The sequence below is a fragment of the Arachis ipaensis genome, chromosome B9, assembly GCF_059453495.1.
Source record: "Arachis ipaensis isolate K30076 ecotype BB chromosome B9, ASM5945349v1, whole genome shotgun sequence".
In the NCBI taxonomy this organism is placed as follows: Eukaryota; Viridiplantae; Streptophyta; class Magnoliopsida; order Fabales; family Fabaceae; genus Arachis; species Arachis ipaensis.
Window position 1 is genome coordinate 132,507,498 of NC_142444.1, and position 25,484 is coordinate 132,532,981.

The window sequence follows — 25,484 nt, forward strand, 5'->3', positions numbered from 1 at the left end:
ATTCATGAAACTTACAGTGGCCTTAGATAGATCAGAGACTAAATTTGCTAAATTAGAAGTATTTTGTTCAGAGTTCTCTGTCTGTTGCTGAGTGGATGATGGAAAAGGCTTGCTATTGCTAAACCTGTTTCTTCCACCATTGTTAAAGCCTTGTTGAGGCTTTTGATCCTTCCATGAGAAATTTGGATGATTTCTCCATGATGAGTTATAGGTGTTTCCATAAGGTTCACCTAAGTAATTTACCTCTGCTATTGTAGGGTTCTCAGGATCATAAGCTTCTTCTTCATGAGAAGCCTCTTGAGTACTGTTGGATGCAGCTTGCATTCCATGCAGACTCTGAGAGATCATATTGACTTGCTGAGTCAATATTTTATTCTGAGCCAATATGGCATTCAGAGTATCAACTTTAAGAACTCCCTTCTTCATAGGCGTCCCATTACTCACAGGATTCCTTTCAGAAGTGTACATGAACTGGTTATTAGCAACCATGTCAATGAGTTTTTGAGCTTCTGCAGGCGTTTTCTTTAGGTGAATGGATCCACCTGCAGAAGTGTCCAGTGACATCTTTGATAGCTCAGATAAACCATCATAGAATATATCCAGGATGGTCCATTCTGAAAGCATGTCAGAAGGACACTTTTTGGTCAACTGTTTGTATCTTTCCCAAGCTTCATAGAGGGATTCACCTTCTTTCTGTCTGAAGGTTTGAACATCAGCTCTAAGCTTGCTCAGCTTTTGAGGAGGAAAGTACTTGGCTAAGAAAGCCGTGACCAGCTTATCCCAAGAGTTCAGGCTGTCTTTGGGTTGAGAATCCAACCATAATCTAGCTCTGTCTCTTACAGCAAATGGGAAAAGCATGAGCCTGTAGACTTCAGGATCTACTCCATTAGTCTTAACAGTATCACATATCTGCAAGAATTCAGTTAAGAACTGAAAAGGATCTTCAGATGGAAGTCCATGAAACTTGCAGTTCTGCTGCATCAGAGAAACTAATTGAGGTTTCAGCTCAAAGTTGTTTGCTCCAATGGCAGGAATAGAGATGCTTCTTCCATGTAAATTGGAATTAGGTGCAGTAAAGTCACCAAGCATCTTCCTTACATTATTATTATTTTTGGCTGCCATCTCCTCTTCCTGTTCGAAAATTTCTGAAAGGTTATCTCTGGATTGTTGTATTTTAGCTTCTCTTAGTTTCTTTTTCAGAGTCCTTTCAGGTTCTGGATCTGCTTCAACAAGAATGTTCTTATCCTTGCTCCTGCTCATATGACAAAGAAGAAGGCACAGAAAAATAATAATAATAGAGATCCTTTATACCACAGTATAGGGATCCCTGTGTGAGTAGAAGAAGAGGGGGAGACAAAGAATGTAATATAATGGAAGAAACACAACTGTGAGGAGGCTAGATATGTGAGATGAGATGTTAGGATATAAATGAATAAATAGAATGAGATGGGAGAGGGAGAATTTTCGAAAATATTTTTTTGAAAAAGAGTTAGTGATTTTCGAAAATGATTTTCGAAAAATGTTAGTAATTTTCGAAAATTTTTAAAATCAAAAATAAAAAATAAGAATAATTAGTTAATTAAAAAGAAATTTTTGAAAAAGAGGGAAGATATTTTCGAAAATTAGAGAGAGAGAGAGTTAGTTAGGTAGTTTTGAAAAAGTTAAGAAACAAACAAAAAGTTAGTTAGTTAGTTGAAACAAATTTTGAAAATCAATTTTGAAAAGATAAGAAGATAGGTGGTTAGAAAAGATATTTTGAAAAAGATAAGATAAGAAGATATTTTTGAAAAGATATGATTGAAATTAGTTTTGAAAAAGATTTGATTTTTAAAATCACAATTAATGACTTGATTCACAAGAAATCACAAGATATGATTCTAGAACTTAAAGTTTGAATCTTTCTTAACAAGCAAGTAACAAACTTGAAATTTTTGAATCAAAACATTAGTTGTTATTGTTATTTTCGAAAATTTGATATAAAAATAAGAAAAAGATTTTTGAAAAATATTTTTGGAATTTTCGAAAATAACTAAGAATTTTGAAAAAGATTTGATTTTTGAAAAAAAAGATTTTGAAAAAAGATAAGATTTTCAAATTGAAAATTTGATTTGACTCATAAGAAACAACTTGATTTTAAAAATTTTTGAAAAAGTCAATCCAAATTTTCGAATTTGAGGAGAGAAAAAGGGAAAGATATTTTTTTTTTATTTTTTTTTTGAATTTTTAATGAAGAGAAAGAAAAACAAGAAAAATGATGCAATGCATGAGGATTTTAGATCAAAACATGTGATGTATGCAAGAATGCTATGAATGTCAAGATGAACACCAAGAACACTTTGAATGTCATGATGAACATCAAGAACATAATTTTGAAAAACTTTTGATGCAAAGAAAACATGTAAGACACCAAACTTAGAAATCTTTCATGTTTAGACTCTAATAAACGAAAAATGCATATGAAAAACAACAAAAGATGCAAAACAAGAAAAACATCAAGATCAAACAAGAAGACTAACCAAGAACAACTTGAAGATCATGAAGAACACTATGAATGCATGAATTTTTTCGAAAAAAATGCAAGATGCATATGCAATTGACACCAAACTTATAATGTGACTCAAGACTCAAACAAGAAACATGAAAAATATTTTTTTGATTTTTATGATTTTCTAATTTTTTTGTATTTTTTTTCGAAAATTATATGAAAAAGAAAAAAATAAGGATTCCAAAATTTTTAACATGAATTCCAGGAATCTTGCATTCTTAGTCTAAAGCTTCAGTCCAGAAATTAGACATGGCTCACTAGCCAGCCAAGCTTTCAATGAAAGCTCCGGTCCAAAACACTAGACATGGCCAATGGCCAGCCAAGCTTCAGCAAACATAGATACCTCTCATGTATACAATAGCTGATATTTCATCCAACTTCATATACTTATGAGTGGAAGCCTCAGTCCAAAAGAATTTAGACATGGCTTTGCAGCCAGCCAGGCTTCACATGCTTCATGAAACACTAGAATTCATTCTTAAAAATTCTGAATAAAATTTTTGGAAACATTTTTATATTATTTTTTTTCGAAAACAAAGGAGAAAATTTTGAAATGTTTTTGAAAAATTTTTTTAAAAGAAAACAAAAAGAAAATTACCTAATCTGAGCAACAAGATGAACCGTCAGTTGTCCAAACTCGAACAATCCCCGGCAACGGCGCCAAAAACTTGGTGCACGAAATTGTGATGTCTAGGCTCAAACTATTCCTGGCACGTGAGCAACTTGGTATGTGTAATCGTGATTACACATTCATAATTTGTCACAACTTCGATACAACTAACCAGCAAGTGCACTAGGTCGTCCAAGTAATACCTTACGTGAGTAAGGGTCGAATCCCACGGAGATTGTTGGTATGAAGCAAGCTATGGTCACCTTGTAAATCTCAGTCAGGCGGATATAAAATAATTATGGAGTTTTCGAATAATAAATAATAGAATAGGGATAGAGGTACTTATGTAAATCATTGGGGGGAATTTCAGATAAGCGAATGGAGATGCTTTTCGTTCCTCTGAACCTCTGCTTTCCTGCTATCTTCATCCAATCAGTCTTACTCCTTTCCATGGCTGGCTTTATGTGATACATCACCACTGTCAATGGCTACTTTCGGTCATCTCTCGGGAAAATGATCCAATGCCCTGTCACGGCACGGCTAATCGTCTGGAGGCATCACCCTTGCCAATGGCTTCATCTTATCCTCTCAGTGAATAATATGCTCACGCACCCTGTCACGGCACGGCTATTCATCTGTCGGTTCTCGATCATGCTGGAATAGGATTTACTATCCTTTTGCGTCTGTCACTAACGCCCTGCAATCGCGAGTTAGGAGCTCGTCACAGTCATTCAATCATTGAATCCTACTCGGAATACCACAGACAAGGTTTAGACTTTCCAGATTCTCTTGAATGCCGCCATCATTCTAGCGTACGCCACGAAGATTCTGATTAAGAGATCTAAGAGATATTCATTCTAGCTTAATTCAAGTAGAACGGAAGTGTTTGTCAGGCACGTGTTCATAGGGAAGAATAGTGATGAGCGTCACACATAATCATCACCTTCATCACGTTCTTGGGTGCGAATGGATATCTTAGAAGCGAAATAAGATGAATTGAATAGAAAACAGTAGTACTTTGCATTAATCTTTGAGGAACAGCAGAGCTCCACACCTTAATCTATGGAGTGTAGAAACTCTACCGTATGAAAATACATAAGTGAAGGTCCAGGCATGGACGAGATGGCCAGCCCCCTAAAACGTGATCAATAGTCTCCTAAGATGAACAATGGATTAAAACTGAGACCAAAGATGTCTAATACAATAGTAAGAGGTCCTATTTATAATAAACTAGTCACTAGGGTTTACATGAGTAGGTAATTGATGCATAAATCCACTTCCTGGGCCCACTTGGTGTGTGTTTGAGCTGAGCCTGAGTGTTGCACGTGTTGAGGTCCTTCTTGGAGTTGAACGCCAGTTTTTGTGCCAGTTTGGGCGTTCAACTCTGGTTTTGGCTCCTTTTCTGGCGCTGGACGCCAGATTTGGGCAGAGAGCTGGCGTTGAACGCCAGTTTACGTCATCTATTCTTGGCCAAAGTATAGACTATTATATATTGCTGGAAAGCCCTGGATGTCTACTTTCCAACGCAATTGGAATCGCGCCATTTCGAGTTCTGTAGCTCCAGAAAATCCACTTTGAGTGCAGGGAGGTCAGAATCTAACAGCAGCAGCAGTCCTTCTTCAACCTCTGAATCTGATTTCTGCTCAAGTCCCTCAATTTCAGCCAGAAAATACCTGAAATCACAGAAAAATATACAAACTCATAGTAAAGTCCAGAAATGTGAATTTAACATAAAAACTAATGAAAACATCCCTAAAAGTAACTAGATCCTACTAAAAACATACTAAAAACAATGCCAAAAAGCGTATAAATTATCCGCTCATCACATTATTTTTGGCATTGTTTTTAGTATGTTTTTAGTAGGATCTAGTTACTTTTAGGGATGTTTTCATTAGTTTTTCTGTTAAATTCACATTTCTGGACTTTACTATGAGTTTGTATGTTTTTCTGTGATTTCAGGTATTTTCTGGCTGAAATTGAGGGACTTGAGCAGAAATCAGATTCAGAGGTTGAAGAAGGACTGCTGATGCTGTTGGATTCTGACCTCCCTGCACTCAAAGTGGATTTTTTGGAGCTACAGAACTCGAAATGGCGCGCTTCCAATTGCGTTGGAAAGTAGACATCCAGGGCTTTCCAGAAATATATAATAGTTCATACGTTGGCCAAGAATAGACGACGTAAACTGGCGTTCAACGCCAGCTTTCTGCCCAAATCTGGCGTCCAGCGCCAGAAAAGGAGGCAAAACCAGAGTTGAACGCCCAAACTGGCACTAAAACTGGCGTTCAACTCCAAGGAGGACCTCTACACGTGCCACACTCAAGCTCAGCCCAAACACACACCAAGTGGGCCCAGGAAGTGGATTTATACATCAATTACTTACTCATGTAAACCCTAGTAGCTAGTTTATTATAAATAGGACCTTTTACTATTGTATTAGGCATCTTTGGTCTCAGTTTTAATCCATTGTTCACCTTAGGAGACTATTGATCACGTTTTAGGGGGCTGGCCATCTCGGCCATGCCTGGACCTTTCACTTATGTATTTTCAACGGTAGAGTTTCTACACTCCATAGATTAAGGTGTGGAGCTCTGCTGTTCCTCAAAGATTAATGCAAAGTACTTCTGTTTTCTATTCAATTCATCTTATTTCGCTTCTAAGATATCCATTCGCACCCAAGAACGTGATGAAGGTGATGATTATGTGTGACGCTCATCACCATTCTCCCCTATGAACACGTGCCTGACAAACACTTCCGTTCTACATGAAATAAGTTAGAAAAAATATCTCTTAGATCTCCTAACCAGAATCTTCGTGGCGTAAGCTAGAATGATGGCGGAATTCAAGAGAATCCGGAAAGTCTAAACCTTGTCTGTGGTATTCCGAGTAGGATTCAATGATTGAATGACTGTGACGAGCTTCAAACTCGCGATTGTTGGGCGTTAGTGACAGACGCAAAAGGAGGGTGAATCCTATTCCAGCATGATCGAGAACCGACAGATGAATAGCCGTGCCGTGACAGGGTGCGTGAGCATATTATTCACTGAGAGGAGGGGATGTAGCCACTGACAACGGTGATGCCCTTGCATAAAGCCAGCCATGGAAAGGAGTAAGACTGATTGGATGAAGATAGCAGGAAAGCAGAGGTTCAGAGGAACGAAAGCATCTCCATTCGCTTATCTGAAACTCTCACCAATGAATTACATAAGTATTTCTATCCCTATTCTATTATTTATTATTCGAAAACTCCATAATTATTTTATATCCGCCGGACTGAGATTTACAAGGTGACCATAGCTTGCTTCATACCAACAATCTCCGTGGGATTCGACCCTTACTCACGTAAGGTATTACTTGGACGACCCAGTGCACTTGCTGGTTAGTTGTATCGAAGTTGTGAACCATGGTATTGGCACCATGTTCTTGGCGCCATTGCTAGGGAAAGAAAGAGCCATGAATTTTACATAATTAAAGTGTAATCACGATTACGCGTACCAAGTTGCTCACGTTGCCAGGGATTGTTCGAGCCTGGACATCACAATTTCGTGCACCAAGTTTTTGGCGCCGTTGCCGGGGACTTAATTGTTCTTGTTTGGCGCCAAGAATCGTCTGAGATCCCAATCCCGGCAACAACACCAAGTTTTTGGTGCCGTTGCCGGGGATTGTTTGAGTTTGGACAACTGACGGTTCATCTTGTTGCTCAGATTAGGTAATTTTCTTTTTGTTTTCCTTTCAAAAAATTTTCAAAAACCTTTCAAAAATTTCTCACTTGTTTTCAAAAAAAAAAAATGTTTTCAAAAATATATTTTTCTTCAAAATTTTTAACAATGAATTCTAGTGTTTCATATAACATGTTTTAGCTTGGCCGGCTATTAAGCCTTGTCTAATTCCCAGGATTTTGATTGAGGACTATGAATTCATTGCTTCCTTTTTCCCAAATATTTTCGAAAAATACAAAAAAAATTAGAAAATCATAAAAATCAAAAAAATATTTTTTTTGTGTTCTTGTTTGAGTCTTGAGTCATGTTATAAGTTTGGTGTCAATTGCATGTGCATCTTGCATTTTTCGAAAATTCATGCATTCATAGTGTTCTTCATGATCTTCAAGTTATTCTTGGTAAGTCTTCTTGTTTGATCTTTGCATTTGTATGTTTTGTGTCTTTTCTTGTTTCTCATATGTATTCTTGGATTCTTAGTGTCTAAGCGTTAAAGAATTCTAAGTTTGGTGTCTTGCATGTTTTCCTTGCATTAAAAATTTTTCAAAAATATGTTCTTGGTGTTCAGCTTGACATTCAAAGTGTTCTTGGTGTTCATTTTGGCATTCATAGCATTCTTGCATGCATCACATGTTTTGATCTAAAATTCTCATGCATTGCATAATTTCATGTTTTCCTCTCTCATCAAATTCGAAAATTTGGATTGACTTTTTCAAAAATTTTTAAAATCAAGTTGTTTCTTATGAGTCAAATCAAATTTTCAATTTGAAAATCTTATCTTTTTTAAAATCTTTTTCAAAAATCAAATCTTTTTCAAACTTCTTAGTTATTTTCGAAAATTATAAAAATATTTTTCAAAAATCTTTTTCTTATTTTTATATCAAATTTTCGAAAATAACAATAACAATTAATGTTTTGATTCAAAAAATTTCAAGTTTGTTACTTACTTGTTAAGAAAGATTCAAACTTTGAGTTCTAGAATCATATCTTGTAATTTCTTGTGAATCAAGTCATTAATTGTGATTTTTAAAAATCAAATCTTTTTTCAAAACAAATTTCAATCATATCTTTTCAAAAATATCTTCTTATCTTATCTTTTTCAAAATTTGATTCTAAAATATCTTCTCTAACCTCCTATCTCCTTATCTTTTCAAAATTGATTTTCAAATTTGTTTCAACCAACTAACTAACTTTTTGTTTGTTTCTTATCTTTTTCAAAACCACCTAACTAACTCTCTCTCTCTAATTTTCGAAAATATCTCCCCTCTTTTTCAAAAATTTTTTTTAATTAACTAATTATTTTAATTTTTATTTTAATTTTCGAAAAAAAAAATTTTTTTTAACATTTTTCAAAAATTATTTTCGAAAAATTACTACCCTTTTTCAAAAATTATTTTCGAAAATTCTCTTTCTCTCTCATCTCCTTCTTTTCTTCTATTCACACAGGGACCTCTATACTGTGGTAAAAAGGACCCCTATTATTATTATTTTTCTGTCCCTCTTTTTCATTTGAGCAGGAGCAAGGACAAGTAAATTACAACTATCCAGCAAGCACCTGTCAGAAATTTTCAAACAGGAAGAGGACATGGCAGCCGAAAATAATAATAATGCAAGGAGAATGCTTGGTGACTTTACTGCACCAAATTCCAATTTACATGGAAGAAGCATCTCCATTCCTGCCATTGGAGCAAACAACTTTGAGCTGAAACCTCAATTAGTTTCTCTGATGCAGCAGAACTGCAAGTTTCATGGACTTCCATCTGAAGATCCTCTTCAGTTCTTAACTGAATTCTTGCAGATCTGTGATACTGTTAAGACTAATGGAGTAGATCCTGAAGTCTACAGGCTCATGCTTTTCCCTTTTGCTGTAAGAGACAGAGCTAGAATAAGATTGGACTCTCAACCTAAAGATAGCCTGAACTCTTGGGAAAAGCTGGTCACGGCTTTCTTAGCCAAGTTCTTTCCTCCTCAAAAGCTGAGCAAGCTTAGAGTTGATGTTCAAACTTTCAAACAGAAAGAAGGTGAATCCCTCTATGAAGATTGGGAAAGATACAAACAGTTGACCAAAAAGTGTCCTTCTGACATGCTTTCAGAATGGATCATCCTGGATATATTCTATGATGGTTTATCTGAGCTATCAAAGATGTCACTGGACACTTCTGCAGGTGGATCCATTCACCTAAAGAAACGCCTACAGAAGCTCAAGAACTCATTGACATGGTTGCTAATAACCAGTTCATGTACACTTCCGAAAGGAATCCTGTGAGTAATGGGACGCCTATGAAGAAGGGAGTTCTTGAAATTGATACTCTGAATGCCATATTGGCTCAGAATAAAATATTGATTCAGCAAGTCAATATGATCTCTCAGAGTCTGCATGGAATGCAAGCTGTATCCAACAGTACTCAAGAGGCTTCTCATGAAGAAGAAGCTTATGATCCTGAGAACCCTGCAATAGCAGAGGTGAATTACTTAGGTGAACCTTATGGAAACACCTATAACTCATCATGGAGAAATCATCCAAATTTCTCATGGAAGGATCAAAAGCCTCAACAAGGCTTTAATAATGGTGGAAGAAACAGGTTTAACAATAAGAAACCTTTTTCATCATCCACTCAGCAACAGACAGAGAACTCTGAACAAAATGCTTCTAATTTAGCAAATCTAGTCTCTGATCTATCCAAGGCCACTGTGAGCTTCATGAATGAAACAAGGTCTTCCATTAGAAATTTGGAAGCACAAGTGGGCCAGCTGAGTAAAAGGATCACTGAAATCCCTCCCAGTACTCTCCCAAGCAATACAGAAGAGAACCCAAAAGGAGAGTGCAAGGCCATTGACATAAGCACCATGGCCGAACCCAATGAGGGAGAGGAGGACATGAATCCCAAGGAGGAAGACCTCCTGGGACGTCCAGTGACCAATAAGGAGCTTCTCTCTGAGGAACTAAAGGACTCTGAGGCTCATCTAGAGACCATAGAGATTCCATTGAACCTCCTTATGCCCTTCATGAGCTCTGATGAGTATTCCTCTTCTGAAGAGAATGAGGATGTTACTGAAGAGCAAACTGCCAAGTTTCTTGGTGCAATCATGAAGCTGAATGCCAAATTATTTGGCATTGATACTTGGGAAGTTGAACCTCCCTTGTTCATCAGTGAACTAAGTGATCTGGATCAACTGACATTGCCTCAGAAGAGACAGGATCCTGGAAAGTTCATAATACCCTGTACCATAGGCACCATGATCTTTAAGGCTCTGTGTGACCTTGGTTCAGGGATAAACCTCATGCCCCTCTCTGTAATAGAGAAACTGGGAATCTATGGGGTACAAGCTGCTAAAATTTCATTAGAGATGGCAGACAGTTTAAGAAAACAGGCTTATGGACAAGTAGAGGACGTGTTAGTAAAGGTTGAAGGCCTTTACATCCCTGCTGATTTCATAGTCCTGGATACTGGAAAGGAAGAGGATGAATCCATCATCCTAGGAAGACCTTTCCTGGCCACAGCAAGAGCTGTGATTGATGTTGACAGAGGTGAAATAGTCCTTCAATGGAATGAGGACTCCCTTGTGTTTAAAACTCAAGGATCTCCCTCCGCAACCATGGAGAGGAAGCAGAAAAAGCTTCTCTCAAAGCAGAGTCAACCAAAGCCCCCACAGTCAAACTCTAAGTTTGGTGTTGGGAGGTCACAACCAAACTCTAAGTTTGGTGTTGAACTCCCATATCCAAACTCTAAGTTTGGTGTTGGAGAGTCTCAACAAAGCTCTGCACATCTGTGAGGCTCCATGAGAGCCCACTGTCAAGCTATTGACATTAAAGAAGCGCTTGTTGGGAGGCAACCCAATTTTTATTTATCTAACTATATTTTTCTTAGTTATATGTCTTTGTAGGTTCATGATCATGTGGAGTCACAAAATAAATATAAAAATTAAAAATGGAATCAAAAATAGCAGAAGAAAAATCACACCCTGGAGGAGCATCTACCTGGCGTTCAAACGCCAGAACAGAGCATGGTTCTGGCGCTGAACGCCCAAAATGGGCAACATCCTGGCGCTGAACGCCCAGAACAAGCATGGTTCTGGCGTTCAACGCCAGAAATGGCAACAAATGGGCGTTGAACGCCCAAAATGGGCACCAACCTGGCGCTGAACGCCCAGAGGTGTGTGCAAGGGCATTTTGCATGCCTAAATTGGTGCAGGGATGTAAATGCCTTGACACCTCAAGATCTGTGGACCCCACAGGATCATCTCAGGATCTGTGGACCCACAGGATCATCTCAGGATCTGTGAATCTCACAGGATCCCCACCCACCTCACCCTCTATCTCCCCATTCATGACCATCCCTTCTATTTTCCATCCACCACTCACATCCATACACACATCCCTCTATCTCCTCCATATCTTCTTCTTCTTCTATTCCTTCTTCTTTTGCTCAAGGGCGAGCAACATTCTAAGTTTGGTGTGGTAAAAAGCATAGCTTTTTTTTTGTTTTATTTTTTCCATAACCATTGATGGCACCTAAGGCCAGAGAAGCCTCTAGAAAGAGGAAAGGGAAGATAAAAGCTTCCATCAAGGGTCTATAGCTCAGTGGTAGAACATTTGACTGCAAATCAAGAGATCCCTGAGATACCTCAGGGGATACATTTTCTTCCACACAATTATTGGAAGCAACTAAGGGTGGAACATCAAGAGCACTCCATCATCCTTCATGAAATCAGAGAAGATCTAAAAGCAATGAAGGAGGAGCAGCAAAGACAAGGAAGAGACATAGAAGAGCTCAAGGACATCATTGGTTCCTCAAGAAGGAAACGCCACCATCACTAAGGTGGATTCATTCCTTGTTCTTGCTTTTTCTGTTTTTCATTTTCTATGTTATGTGCTTATCTGTGTTTGTGTCTTCATTACATGATCATTAGTAGTTAGTAACTTTGTCTTAAAGATATGAATGTCCTATGAATCCATCACCTCTCTTAAATGAAAAATATTTTAATTCAAAAGAACAAGAAGTACATGAGTTTCGATTTTATCCTTGAACTTAGCTTAATTATATTGATGTGGTGACAATGCTTCTTGTTTTCTGAATGTATGCTTGAACAGTGCATATGTCTTTTGAAGTTGTTGTTTAAGAATGTTAAATATGTTGGCTCTTGAAAGAATGATGACTAGGAGACATGTTATTTGATAATCTGAAAAATCATAAAAATGATTCTTGAAGCAAGAAAAAGCAGCAAAGAACAAAGCTTGCAGAAAAAAAAAAGAAAAGAAAAAAAAATAGGCAAAAAAAAAAATATAGAAAGAAAAAGAAAAAAACAAGCAGAAAAAACCAATAACCCTTAAAACCAAAAGGCAAGGGAAATAAAAAGGATCCCAAGGCTTTGAGCATCAGTGGATAGGAGGGCCTAAAGGAATAAAATCCTGGTCTAAGCGGCTAAACCAAGCTGTCCCTAACCATGTGCTTGTGGCGTGTAGGTGTCAAGTGAAAACTTGAAACTGAGCGGTTAAAGTCAAGGTCCAAAGCAAAAAAAAAAAAAAAAAAAAAAAAAGAGTGTGCTTAAGAACCCTGGACACCTCTAATTGGGGACTTTAGCAAAGCTGAGTCACAATCTGAAAAGGTTCACCCAATTATGTGTCTGTGGCATTTATGTATCCGGTAGTAATACTGGAAAACAAAGTGCTTAGGGCCACGGCCAAGACTCATAAAGAAGCTGTGTTCAAGAATCATCATACTGAACTAGGAGAATCAATAACACTATTCGAAATCAGAAGTTCCTATAGATGCCAATCATTCTGAACCTCAATGGATAAAGTGAGATGCCAAAACTATTCAAGAGGCAAAAAGCTATAAGTCCCACTCATATGATTGGAGCTATGTTTCATTGATAGTTTGGAATTTATAGTATATTCTCTTCTTTTTATCCTATTTGATTTTCAGTTGCTTGGGGACAAGCAACAATTTAAGTTTGGTGTTGTGATGAGCGGATAATTTATACGCTTTTTGGCATTGTTTTTAGTATGTTTTTAGTAGGATCTAGTTACATTTAGGGATGTTTTCATTAGTTTTTATGTTAAATTCACATTTCTGGACTTTACTATGAGTTTGTGTGTTTTTCTGTGATTTCAGGTATTTTCTGGCTGAAATTGAGGGACTTGAGCAGAAATCAGATTCAGAGGTTGAAGAAGGACTGCTGATGCTGTTGGATTCTGACCTCCCTGCACTCAAAGTGGATTTTCTGGAGCTACAGAACTCGAAATGGCGCGATTCCAATTGCGTTGGAAAGTAGACATCTAGGGATTTCCAGAAATATATAATAGTCCATACTTTGGCCAAGAATAGATGACATAAACTGGCGTTCAACACCAGCTTTCTGCCCAAATCTGGCGTCCAGCGCTAGAAAAGGAGCCAAAACCAGAGTTGAACGCCCAAACTGGCACTAAAACTGGCGTTCAACTCCAAGGAGGACCTTTACACGTGCCACACTCAAGCTCAGCCCAAACACACACCAAGTGGGCTCAGGAAGTGGATTTATACATCAATTACTTACTCATGTAAACCCTAGTAGCTAGTTTATTATAAATAGGACCTTTTACTATTGTATTAGGCATCTTTGGTCTCAGTTTTATTCCATTGTTCACCTTAGGAGACTATTGATCACGTTTTAGGGGGCTGGCCATCTCGGCCATGCCTGGACCTTTCACTTATGTATTTTCAACGGTAGAGTTTCTACACTCCATAGATTAAGGTGTGGAGCTCTGCTGTTCCTCAAAGATTAATGCAAAGTACTTCTGTTTTCTATTCAATTCATCTTATTTCGCTTCTAAGATATCCATTTGCACCCAAGAACGTGATGAAGGTGATGATTATGTGTGACGCTCATCACCATTCTCCCCTATGAACTCGTGCCTGACAAACACTTCCGTTCTACATGAAATAAGATAGAATGAATATCTCTTAGATCTCCTAACCAGAATCTTCGTGGCGTAAGCTAGAATGATGGCGGCATTCAAGAGAATCCGGAAAGTCTAAACCTTGTCTGTGGTATTCCGAGTAGGATTCAATGATTGAATGACTGTGACGAGCTCCAAACTCGCGATTGTTGGGCGTTAGTGACAGACGCAAAAGGAGGGTGAATCCTATTCCAGCATGATCGAGAACCGACAGATGAATAGCCGTGCCGTGACAGGGTGCGTGAGCATATTATTCACTGAGAGGAGGGGATGTAGCCACTGACAACGGTGATGCCCTTGCATAAATCCAGCCATGGAAAGGAGTAAGACTGATTGGATGAAGATAGCAGGAAAGCAGAGGTTCAGAGGAACGAAAGCATCTCCATTCGCTTATCTGAAACTCTCACCAATGAATTACATAAGTATTTCTATCCCTATTCTATTATTTATTATTCAAAAACTCCATAATTATTTTATATCCGCCTGACTGAGATTTACAAGGTGACCATAGCTTGCTTCATACCAACAATCTCCGTGGGATTCGACCCTTACTCACGTAAGGTATTACTTGGACGACCCAGTGCACTTGCTGGTTAGTTGTATCGAAGTTGTGAACCATGGTATTGGCACCATGTTCTTGGCGCCATTGCCAGGGAAAGAAAGAGCCATGAATTTTACATAATTAAAGTGTAATCACGATTACGCGTACCAAGTTGCTCACGTTGCCAGGGATTGTTCGAGCCTGGACATCACAATTTCGTGCACCAAGTTTTTCAGATAAGCGAATGGAGATGTATCAATGCCAAATAGTTTTGAATCACACTTTGAGATGCCAAATAATTTGGTGCACGAATTATGAATCACACTTTTCACAACTCGTACCACTGACCAGCAAGTGCACTGGGTCGTCCATGTAATACCTCACGTGAGTAAGGGTCGAATCCCACGGAGATTGTTGGTTTAAAGCAATCTATGGTTATCTTGTAAATCTTAGTCAGGAAGTCAATTATGTTTATCAGTTAAATTGTGAATAACCAAGAGAGCATAAATTAAAGGTTACTTGTTATGCAGTAATGGAGAATATGTTGGAGTTTTGGAGATGCTTTGTCTTCTGAATCTCTGCTTTCCTCTGTCTTCTTGTTCACGCACGCATGTCCTCCTATGGCAAGCTGTGTGTTGGTGGATCACCGTTGTCAATGGCTACCTTCCATCCTTCCAGTTAAAACTACGCTCACGCGCTCTGTCACAGCACGGCTAATCACTGGTTGGTTCTCGATCCGGTTGGAATAGGATTTACTATCCTTTTGCGTCTGTCACTAACGCCCAGCCTTCAGGAGTTTGAAGCTTGTCACAGTCATTCAATCCTTGAATCCTACTCGGAATACCACAGACAAGGTTTAGACTTTCCGGATTCTCATGAATGCCGCCATCAGTTCTAGCTTATACCACGGAGATTCTGATTAAAGAATCTAAGAGATACTCATTCAATCGTACATAGAACGGAGGTGGTTGTCAGGCACACGTTCATGATTTGAGGAAGGTGATGAGTGTCACAGATCATCACCTCCATCACAGTTAAGCGCGAATGAACATCTTAGATAGGAACACGCGTGTTTGAATGGAAAACAGAAATACTTGCATTAATTCATCGAGACACAGCAGAGCTCCTCACCCCCAACAATGGGGTTTAGAGACTCATGCCGTCAGAGAATACAAATTTTAGATCTAAAATGTCACGAGATACCAAATAAGTCTCTAAAAGTTGTTTAAATACTAAACTAGTAGCCTAGGTTTACAAAAAATGAGTAGACTATGATGGATGATGCAGAGATCCACTTCTGGGGCCCACTTGGTATGTGCTGGGGCTGAGATTTAAGTGAGTCACGTGCAGAGGCTATTTGTGGAGTTGAACGCCAGTTTTTGTGCCAGTTTGGGCGTTCAACTCCAGCTTTTGATCCTTTTCTGGCGCTGGACGCCAGAATTGGGCAGAGAACTGGCGTTGAACGCCAGTTTACGTCATCTATCCTTGTGCAAAGTATGGACTATTATATATTGCTGGAAATCCCTGGATGTCTACTTTCCAACGCAATTGGAAGCATGCCATTTCGAGTTCTGTAGCTCCAGAAAATCCACTTTGAGTGCAGGGAGGTCAGAATCCAACAGCATCAGCAGTCCTTTTTCAGCCTGAATCAGATTTTTGCTCAGCTCCCTCAATTTCAGCCAGAAAAATACCTGAAATTACAGAAAAACACACAACTCATAGTAAAGTCCAGAAATATGAATTTTTCCTAAAAACTAATGAAAATAGACTAAAAACTCACTAAAACATACTCAAAACTATATGAAATTAACCCCAAAAAGCGTATAAAATATCCGCTCATCACAACACCAAACTTAAACTGTTGCTTGTCCTCAAGCAACTAGACAAATAAAATAGAAGACTAATAGGTTGAGAAGCAATAATATCTCAGAGTTTTTGATTGAAGCTAAGATTCTAATTAGATGAGCGGGACTAGTAGCTTTTTGCTTCTGAACAGTTTTGGCATCTCACTTTATCCATTGAAGCTCAGAGTGATTGGCATCTATAGGAACTCAGAATTCAGATAGTGTTATTGATTATCTTAGTTCAGCGTGATGATTCTTGAACACAGCTTCTTTATGAGTCTTGGCCGTGGCCCTAAGCACTTTGTTTTCCAGTATTACCACCGGATACATAAATGCCACAGACACATAATTGGGTGAACCTTTTCAGATTGTGACTCAGCTTTGCTAAAGTCCCCAGTTAGAGGTGTCCAGGGTTCTTAAGCACACTCTTCTTTTTGCTTGGATCTTGACTTTAACCGCTCAGTCTCAAGTTTTTACTTGACACCTTCACACCACAAGCACATGGTTAGGGACAGCTTGGTTTAGCCGCTTAGGCCAGGATTTTATTCCTTTAGGCCCTCCTATCCACTGATGCTCAAAGCCTTGGGATCCTTTTTATTTGCCCTTGCCTTTTGGTTTTAAGGGTTATTGGCTTTTTCTGCTTGCTTTTTCTTTTTCTTTCTATCTTTTTTTTTTTCGCTTCTCTTTTTTTTTCTGCAAGCTTTGTTCTTTGCTGCTTTTTCTTGCTTCAAGAATCATTTTTATGATTTTTCAGATTATCAATAACATGTCTCATGTTCATCATTCTTTCAAGAGCCAACATATTTAACAGTCTTAAGCAACAAATTCAAAAGACATATGCACTGTTCAAGCATTCATTCAGAAGACAGAAAGCATTGCCACCACATTTAACTAATTAGAATTTCTCTTATTAAAACTCGAAATTTTATTGCCTCTTATTCAAAAGATCTACTACTTTATTCATGTTTGCCGATGATGAGAAAAATAAACTATAGCTTAATTGGAGATAAAATCAAAATAGATACTAATTACTACTATATGACTCCTAAGGTAAACTTCTATAAGGACACTGTCACAGAGTTAAGGCAGAGATTGGAATTTAATAACCTTTATTCTGGGGGAACGGGGGTTCCTCTGATCCTTGGGGTGCTTGGTCCTACAAGAGAAAAGTTTTGGCGCTTCAATTCCCTTAAGTCACGCCCTTGCTCCTCTTGTTCTTTAAACATATAGGTCAGCATTTGACTGTGTTCCTTCTGTTCTTTTATTATTTGCTCCATAGCTTCCCGTATCTTGGTAACGGACGTCTCAAGATACTCCCAGTATTCAGCTTGAGGGATCTCTGGGAGGAATTCCTGTGCTTGTTGTTTTTCCATTGATGCTTTGGTGATTGGCTTTTCAATTAGGATATACTCAGTTATTCCCATCCTTACTCCAGCGTCCTTGCAGAGCAGAGAAATCACGTTTGGATAAGCCAACAACTGGCCTCTTTTGAATTTTTGTTAGCAATCTTGTAGAGTTCAGTTGAAATCAGCTGATGAACCTCCACTTCCTTTCCCATCATGATGCAATGGATCATCACTGCTCTTTTAACTGTGACTTCAGAACGGTTGCTAGTAGGCAACAGAGAAACTGGGAATCTATGGGGTGCAAGCTGCTAAAATCTCATTAGAGATGGCAGACAATTCAAGAAAACAGGCATATGGACAAGTAGAGGACGTGTTAGTAAAGGTTGAAGGCCTTTACATCCCTGCTGATTTCATAGTCCTAGATACTGGAAAGGAAGAGGATGAATTCATCATCCTAGGAAGACCTTTCCTGGCCACAGCAAGAGCTGTGATTGATGTTGACAGAGGTGAAATAGTCCTTTAATGGAATGAGGACTCCCTTGTGTTTAAAACTCAAGGATCTCCCTCTGCAACCATGGAGAGGAAGCAGAAAAAACTTCTCTCAAAACAGAGTCAACCAGAGCCCCCACAATCAAACTCTAAGTTTGGTGTTGGGAGGCCACAACCAAACTCTAAGTTTGGTGTTGAACTCCCATATCCAAACTCTAAGTTTGGTGTTGGAGAGTCTCAACAAAGCTCTGCACATCTGTGAGGCTCCATGAGAGCCCACTGTCAAGCTATTGACATTAAAAAAGCGCTTGTTGGGAGGCAACCCAATCTTTATTTATCTAACTATATTCTTCTTAGTTATATGTCTTTATAGGTTCATGATCATGTGGAGTCACAAAATAATTATAAAAATTGAAAATGGAATCAAAAACAGCAGAAGAAAAATCACACCCTGGAGGAGCATCTGTCTGGCGTTCAGCGCCAGAACAGAGCATGGTGCTGGCGCTGAACGCCCAAAATGGCCACCAACCTGGCGCTGAATGCCCAGAGTTGGGTACAAAGGCATTTTTACAAGCCTAATGGGTGCAGGGATGTAAATCCTTGAACACCTCAGGATCTGTGGACCCCACAGGATCCACTCAGGATCTGTGGACCCCACAGGATCCCCACCTACCTCCACTCACTTCTTCTCACCACTCTCTTTCACACAACCCCATAAACACTCTTCCCCAAAAACCCTTCACCAATCACCTCAAACTCTCTTCCCCATCACCTCTTCACCACTCACATCCATCCACTCTTCCCCATAAACCTACCTCATAAACTCCACCTACCTTCAAAATTCAAAACCAATTTTCCACCCAAACCCACCCATATGGCCGAACCTTAACCCCCCCTCCCTTCCTATATAAAGCCCTCCATTCTTCTTCAAATTCACACAACACACCCCTCTACACTCTTCTTGGCCGAAACCACATCTCCCTCTCCCTCTCCATATTTCTTCTTCTTCTTCTTCTGTTATTTTGTTTATTGCTCGAGGGCGAGCAATATTCTAAGTTTGGTGTGGTAAAAGCATAGCTTTTTTGTTTTCCATTACCATTGATGGCACCTAAGACCGGAGAATCCTCTAGAAAGGGGAAAGGGAAGACAAAAGCTTCCACATCCGAGTCATGGGAGATGGAAAGGTTCATCTCCAAAGCCCATCAAGACCACTTCTATGATGTTGTGGCCAAGAAGAAGGTGATCCCCGAGGTCCCTTTCAAACTCAAAAGAAATGAGTATCCGGAGATCCGACATGAAATTCAAAGAAGAGGTTGGGAAGTTCTAACAAATCCCATCCAACAAGTCGGCATCCTAATGGTTCAAGAGTTCTATGCTAATGCATGGATCACCAAGAACTATGATCAAAGTAAGAACCCGGATCCAAGGAACTATGTTACAATGGTTCGGGAGAAATACTTAGATTTTAGTCCGGAAGAATGTGAGGTTGGCGTTTAACTTGCCCATGATGCAAGGAGATGAACGCCCCTACACTAGAAGGGTCAACTTTAATCAAAGGTTGGACCAAGTCCTTGTGGACATATGTGTAGAAGGAGCTCAATGGAAGATTGACTCCAAAGGCAAGCCGGTTCAACTAAGAAGATTGGACCTCAAGCCTGTAGCTAGAGGATGGTTAGAGTTCATTCAATGCTCAATCATTCCCACTAGCAACCGGTCTGAAGTTACTATAGACCGGGCCATCATGATCCATAGCATCATGATTGGAGCAAAGGTGGAAGTTCATGAGATTATATCTCAAGAACTCTACAAGGTGGCTAACAAGTCCTCCACTATGGCAAGGTTAGCCTTTCCTCACCTCATTTGCCACCTATGCAATTCAGCTGGGATTGACATAGAGGGAGATATCCTCATTAAAGAGGACAAGCCCATCACTAAGAAAAAGATGGAGCAAGCAAGAGAGCCCATTCATGGAGCTCAAGAGGCGTATGATGCTCATCACCATGAGATCCCGGAAATGCCTCAAATGCACTTTCCTCCACAAAACTATTGGGAGAAAATCAACACCTCCCTAGGAGAATTGAGTTCCAATATGGGACAACTAAGGGTGGAACATCAAGAGCACTCCATCATGCTTCATGAAATAAGAGAAGATCAAAAAGCAATAAGGGAGGAGCAACAAAGATAAGGAAGAGACATAGAAGAGCTCAAGGACATCATTGGTTCCTCAAGAAGGAAACGCCACCATCACTAAGGTGATTCATTCCTTGTTCTTATTTCTTCTATTTTTCGTTTTCTATGTTATGTGCTCATCTATGTTTGTGTCTTCATTACATGATCATTAGTAGTAGTAACTTTGTCTTAAAGTTATAAATGTCCTATGAATCCATCACCTCTCTTAAATGAAAAATGTTTTAATTCAAAAGAACAAGAAGTACATGAGTTTCGAATTTATCCTTGAACTTAGCTTAATTATATTGATGTGGTGACAATGCTTCTTGTTTTCTGAATGTATGCTTGAACAGTGCATATGTCTTTTGAAGTTGTTTAAGAATGTTAAATATGTTGGCTCTTGAAAGAATGATGACTAGGAGACATGTTATTTGATAATCTGAAAAATCATAAAAATGATTCTTGAAGCAAGAAAAAGCAGCAAAGAACAAAGCTTGCAGAAAAAAAAAGAAAAAAAAAGGGCGAAAAAAATAAAAAAAAATAGAAAGAAAAAGAAAAAGCAAGCAGAAAAAGCCAATAACCCTTAAAACCAAAAGGCAAGGGCAAATAAAAAGGATCCCAAGGCTTTGAGCATCAATGGATAGGAGGGCCTAAAGGAATAAAATCCTGGTCTAAGCGGCTAAACCAAGCTGTCCCTAACCATGTGCTTGTGGCGTGTAGGTGTCAAGTGAAAACTTGAGACTGAGCGGTTAAAGTCAAGGTCCAAAGCAAAAAAAAAAGAGTGTGCTTAAGAACCCTGGATACCTCTAATTGGGGACTTTAGCAAAGCTGAGTCACAATCTGAAAAGGTTCACCCAGTTATGTGTCTGTGGCATTTATGTATCCGGTGGTAATACTGGAAAACAAAGTGCTTAGGGCCACGGCCAAGACTCATAAAGAAGCTGTGTTCAAGAATCATCATACTGAACTAGGAGAGTCAATAACACTATTCGAAATCTGAAGTTCCTATAGATGCCAATCATTCTGAACCTCAATGGATAAAGTGAGATGCCAAAACTATTCAAGAGGCAAAAAGCTATAAGTCCCGCTCATATGATTGAAGCTATGTTTCATTGATAGTTTGGAATTTATAGTATATTCTCTTCTTTTTATCCTATTTGATATTCAGTTGCTTGGGGACAAGCAACAATTTAAGTTTGGTGTTGTGATGAGCGGATAATTTATACGCTTTTTGGCATTGTTTTTAGTATGTTTTTAGTAGGATCTAGTTACTTTTAGGGATGTTTTCATTAGTTTTTATGTTAAATTCAAATTTCTAGACTTTACTATGAGTTTGTGTGTTTTTCTGCGATTTCAGGTATTTTCTGGCTGAAATTGAGGGACTTGAGCAGAAATCAGATTCAGAGGTTGAAGAAGGACTGCTGATGCTGTTAGATTCTGACCTCCCTGCACTCAAAGTGGATTTTCTGGAGCTACAGAACTCGAAATGGCGCGATTCCAATTGAGTTGGAAAGTAGACATCCAGGGCTTTCCAGCAATATATAATAGTCCATACTTTGGCCAAGAATAGATGACATAAATTGGCGTTCAACGCCAGCTCTCTGCCCAAATCTGGCGTCCAGCGCCAGAAAAGGAGCCAAAACCAGAGTTGAACGCCCAAACTGGCACAAAAACTGGCGTTCAACTCCAAGAAGGACCTCTACACGTGCAACACTCAGGCTCAGAACAAACACACACCAAGTGGGCCTAGGAAGTGGATTTATGCAACAATTACCTACTCATGTAAACCCTAGTGACTAGTTTATTATAAATAGACATCTTTGGTCTTAGTTTTAATCCATTGTTCATCTTAGGAGACTATTGATCACGTTTTAGGGGGCTGGCCATCTCGGCCATGCCTGGACCTTCACTTATGTATTTTCATACGGTAGAGTTTCTACACTCCATAGATTAAGGTGTGGAGCTCTGCTGTTCCTCAAAGATTAATGCAAAGTACTACTGTTTTCTATTCAATTCATCTTATTTCGCTTCTAAGATATCCATTCGCACCCAAGAACGTGATGAAGGTGATGATTATGTGTGACGCTCATCACCATTCTCCCCTATGAACACGTGCCTGACAAACACTTCCGTTCTACTTGAATTAAGCTAGAATGAATATCTCTTAGATCTCTTAATCAGAATCTTCGTGGCGTATGCTAGAATGATGGTGGCATTCAAGAGAATCCGGAAAGTCTAAACCTTGTCTGTGGTATTCCGAGTAGGATTCAATGATTGAATGACTGTGACGAGCTCCTAACTCGCAATTGCAGGGCGTTAGTGACAGACGCAAAAGGATAGTAAATCCTATTCCAACATGATCGAGAACTGACAGATGAATAGCCGTGCCGTGACAGGGTGCGTGAGCATATTATTCACTGAGAGGATAAGATGAAGCCATTGGCAAGGGTGATGCCTCCAGACGATTAGCCGTGCCGTGACAGGGCATTGGATCATTTTCCCGAGAGATGACCAAAAGTAGCCATTGACAATGGTGATGTATCACATAAAGCCAGCCATGGAAAGGAGTAAGACTGATTGGATAAAGATAGCAGGAAAGCAGAGGTTCAGAGGAACGAAAAGCATCTCCATTCGCTTATCTGAAATTCCCACCAATGATTTACATAAGTACCTCTATCCCTATTCTATTATTTATTATTCGAAAACTCCATAATTATTTTATATCCGCCTGACTGAGATTTACAAGGTGACCATAGCTTGCTTCATACCAACAATCTCCGTGGGATTCGACCCTTACTCACGTAAGGTATTACTTGGACGACCCAGTGCACTTGCTGGTTAGTTGTATCAAAGTTGTGACAAATTATGAATGTGTAATCACGATTACGCATACCAAGTTGCTCACGTGCCAGGAATAGTTTGAGCCTAGACATCACAATTTCGTGCACCAGGCAACAAGCCTGATAGCCCTTTGCATCGATGTGCATTGATCGGTGAGACTCCTTTCCGGAGCATTTCCTCCCATACAATGAAGCCAACATTGAAATAACCATTTGAGTGATTGAATATCTTCGTTTTTCATCAAAGCGCATCCAAGAAGTGTTGACTGATTGTGGTGATTCACGCCGACAAAAGAACCACAAACTATATTATACCTGAAACAGATTACAACAAAACAAAATTAAAATCATTAAATACACCCAAATAATTAATTTATACACCCAAAAACCTCTAATATACACCTCTCCAGCAGATTCATAAAACAACATTAATTCAGCATCATAAACTAGAACAGCGTATTACCTGTTTGTATTATGAGTGGTGTCGAATGAAATAACATCTCTGAAATACTCACAGGCAGCTCTGCTCCTTTCTTCCGCCCAAAAAGCAAGCTTAATCGACTAATCGTCCTCGAGTTCGAGTTCGAAAAAGAACTTTTGATTCTTCTCTTTCATTCTTAATAAGTATTTCCCAAATTCTTTTGCATCGTCTAGTTCCGAAACATTTCGCACTTCTCTCGTGATGTAATTCTATACGTCTTTTTCGATAAAATTTAACTCGCGGTGATCCCCGATTGCTGCAACAAATGATTGGTAAGCTTTGCTTGGTCTGATACCGGCTTCCTCGTTATTCTCTATGGTACGATGCACGGATATGCTTAGTTCCCTGTGCTGTTTGAGCATCTCTGCTTGATTTGGACAGCAAGAATGTGAATGATGCAACACGACCTTCGAAATGATCCAAACACCAACGTCCTTCAATATGTGTATATAAATTCATGTAGGACAATTTAAACCAGCAGAGGGATTTGTCTTCTCGGTGGGAGATATTTTCGATTTCCATTTTCCCTCTCTACTACATGTAATCTATTGATTCTTAATTTCGTTTCCCTTCTTATTTGTGCTCTAAACTCTTGTAGAAAAACTTGCAACCTTCGCATAATCCTTGTAGAAATTGCAGCATCTTCAAGGGTGTTAAAAGTCATCCCAACCTTGGGAACAAACTGCTCATCAACAACACAGAAGGGATGCAAAATACACTGAAAAATACACCATATTAAACACAAGCATAAACTATACAATGCAAATACAACTATAAAACTATCATAAAAAATCAGATTCATAAATCATCATTAACAGAAACTAAAACAATTCAACTAAAAGAATAAGACAATTCACTCTCAGTCAGATAAAAAGTCATAAACTTTAAATACACCCAAACTTTCCTAAAATACACCCAAGTATTCCTGATTTACACCCGAATTTCTGATATAAAATGCAGAAAATTCATCAGAACTAATACATTGGATTCAATTCAAACAAGGAACAATGAACAACAAATTTTACAGGCAACGTTCACGCATTATTCAGCTGCACCATCATAAACTACTAATTGGATTCAAATTCAGATTCAATTATTAACTGGAATCAAACCACACATCAGGAACTTCATTGGATTCAAATTCAAAATCCACTTCACTCTGGTTCAGTTGACAATCTGAAGTTGAATCATCCATTATCTTCAAAATGATTTTAGAGCTTGATTTCAGAAACAATGGAAAAGGAGAAAAACGAAGAAATAGAACCAGAGAGAGAAACTTATGTAAACGACGACGGAAAAGACAAAGAGAAACACACGAAAGAGATCGAAAAGAGAAAGCAAGAAAACGAAATCCTTTCAAAAAATGAAGTAAAATATTCGTGCGTTAATTGATTGAAAAATTTATTAAGAAAGCACGTGAAACGTACATGTCATAAAAAGCGCGTTTTAGAGCAAAGGAAATTTCAGGACTTATAAAATTTGTATAGTGAAAATATTTGTATGTAAAAATTAATTGATATTTCAATTCATCAATTCATAATTTTTTATGTCTCAATTATAGAATAGACTTGGTCAAATTAAATGTGTAATCTTTCACACATTAACTAGATTATGAAATAATCTACGATCCGAGTTGCATGACAAGATCGTCCTGTCAAAGTCTATTACATGTTCTTTTCGTACACAAGTAATAACGCAAGAAATTTGTTGGATTTTTCACTAGAATATTCTCTCCTTTTTTTGGTTGGCTAGGCAGCAATTAAAGAAAAGAAAACAAACATATTCTCTTCATTTTAGTAGGAGTTTAATTTTAATGTATTGAGCGTGTTTATTTTTTTAATGATTATTTATATAATTAAATATAAAATATAGATATTTTTGTTAGTATGATATTATATAATAAAATTTTAAATACACCTATAAAATTATTTTACTATAATTAAGTGACTGTATATCAAAATTAATC

General features: G+C 38.4%; 2 non-coding genes across 2 annotated transcripts; one reads left to right on the plus strand and one right to left on the minus strand.

Moving 5' to 3' along the window:
- Positions 1 to 618: 618 nt before the first annotated feature.
- LOC148546372 (small nucleolar RNA R71) lies at positions 619 to 726 on the plus strand. Its single transcript, XR_015900759.1, has one exon. It is a non-coding gene; the product is annotated as a small nucleolar RNA R71 (small nucleolar RNA).
- An 8,123-nt stretch (positions 727 to 8,849) lies between these two features.
- On the minus strand, positions 8,850 to 8,957 carry LOC148546373 (small nucleolar RNA R71). The gene has a single exon (XR_015900614.1). It is a non-coding gene; the product is annotated as a small nucleolar RNA R71 (small nucleolar RNA).
- Positions 8,958 to 25,484: the final 16,527 nt, after the last annotated feature.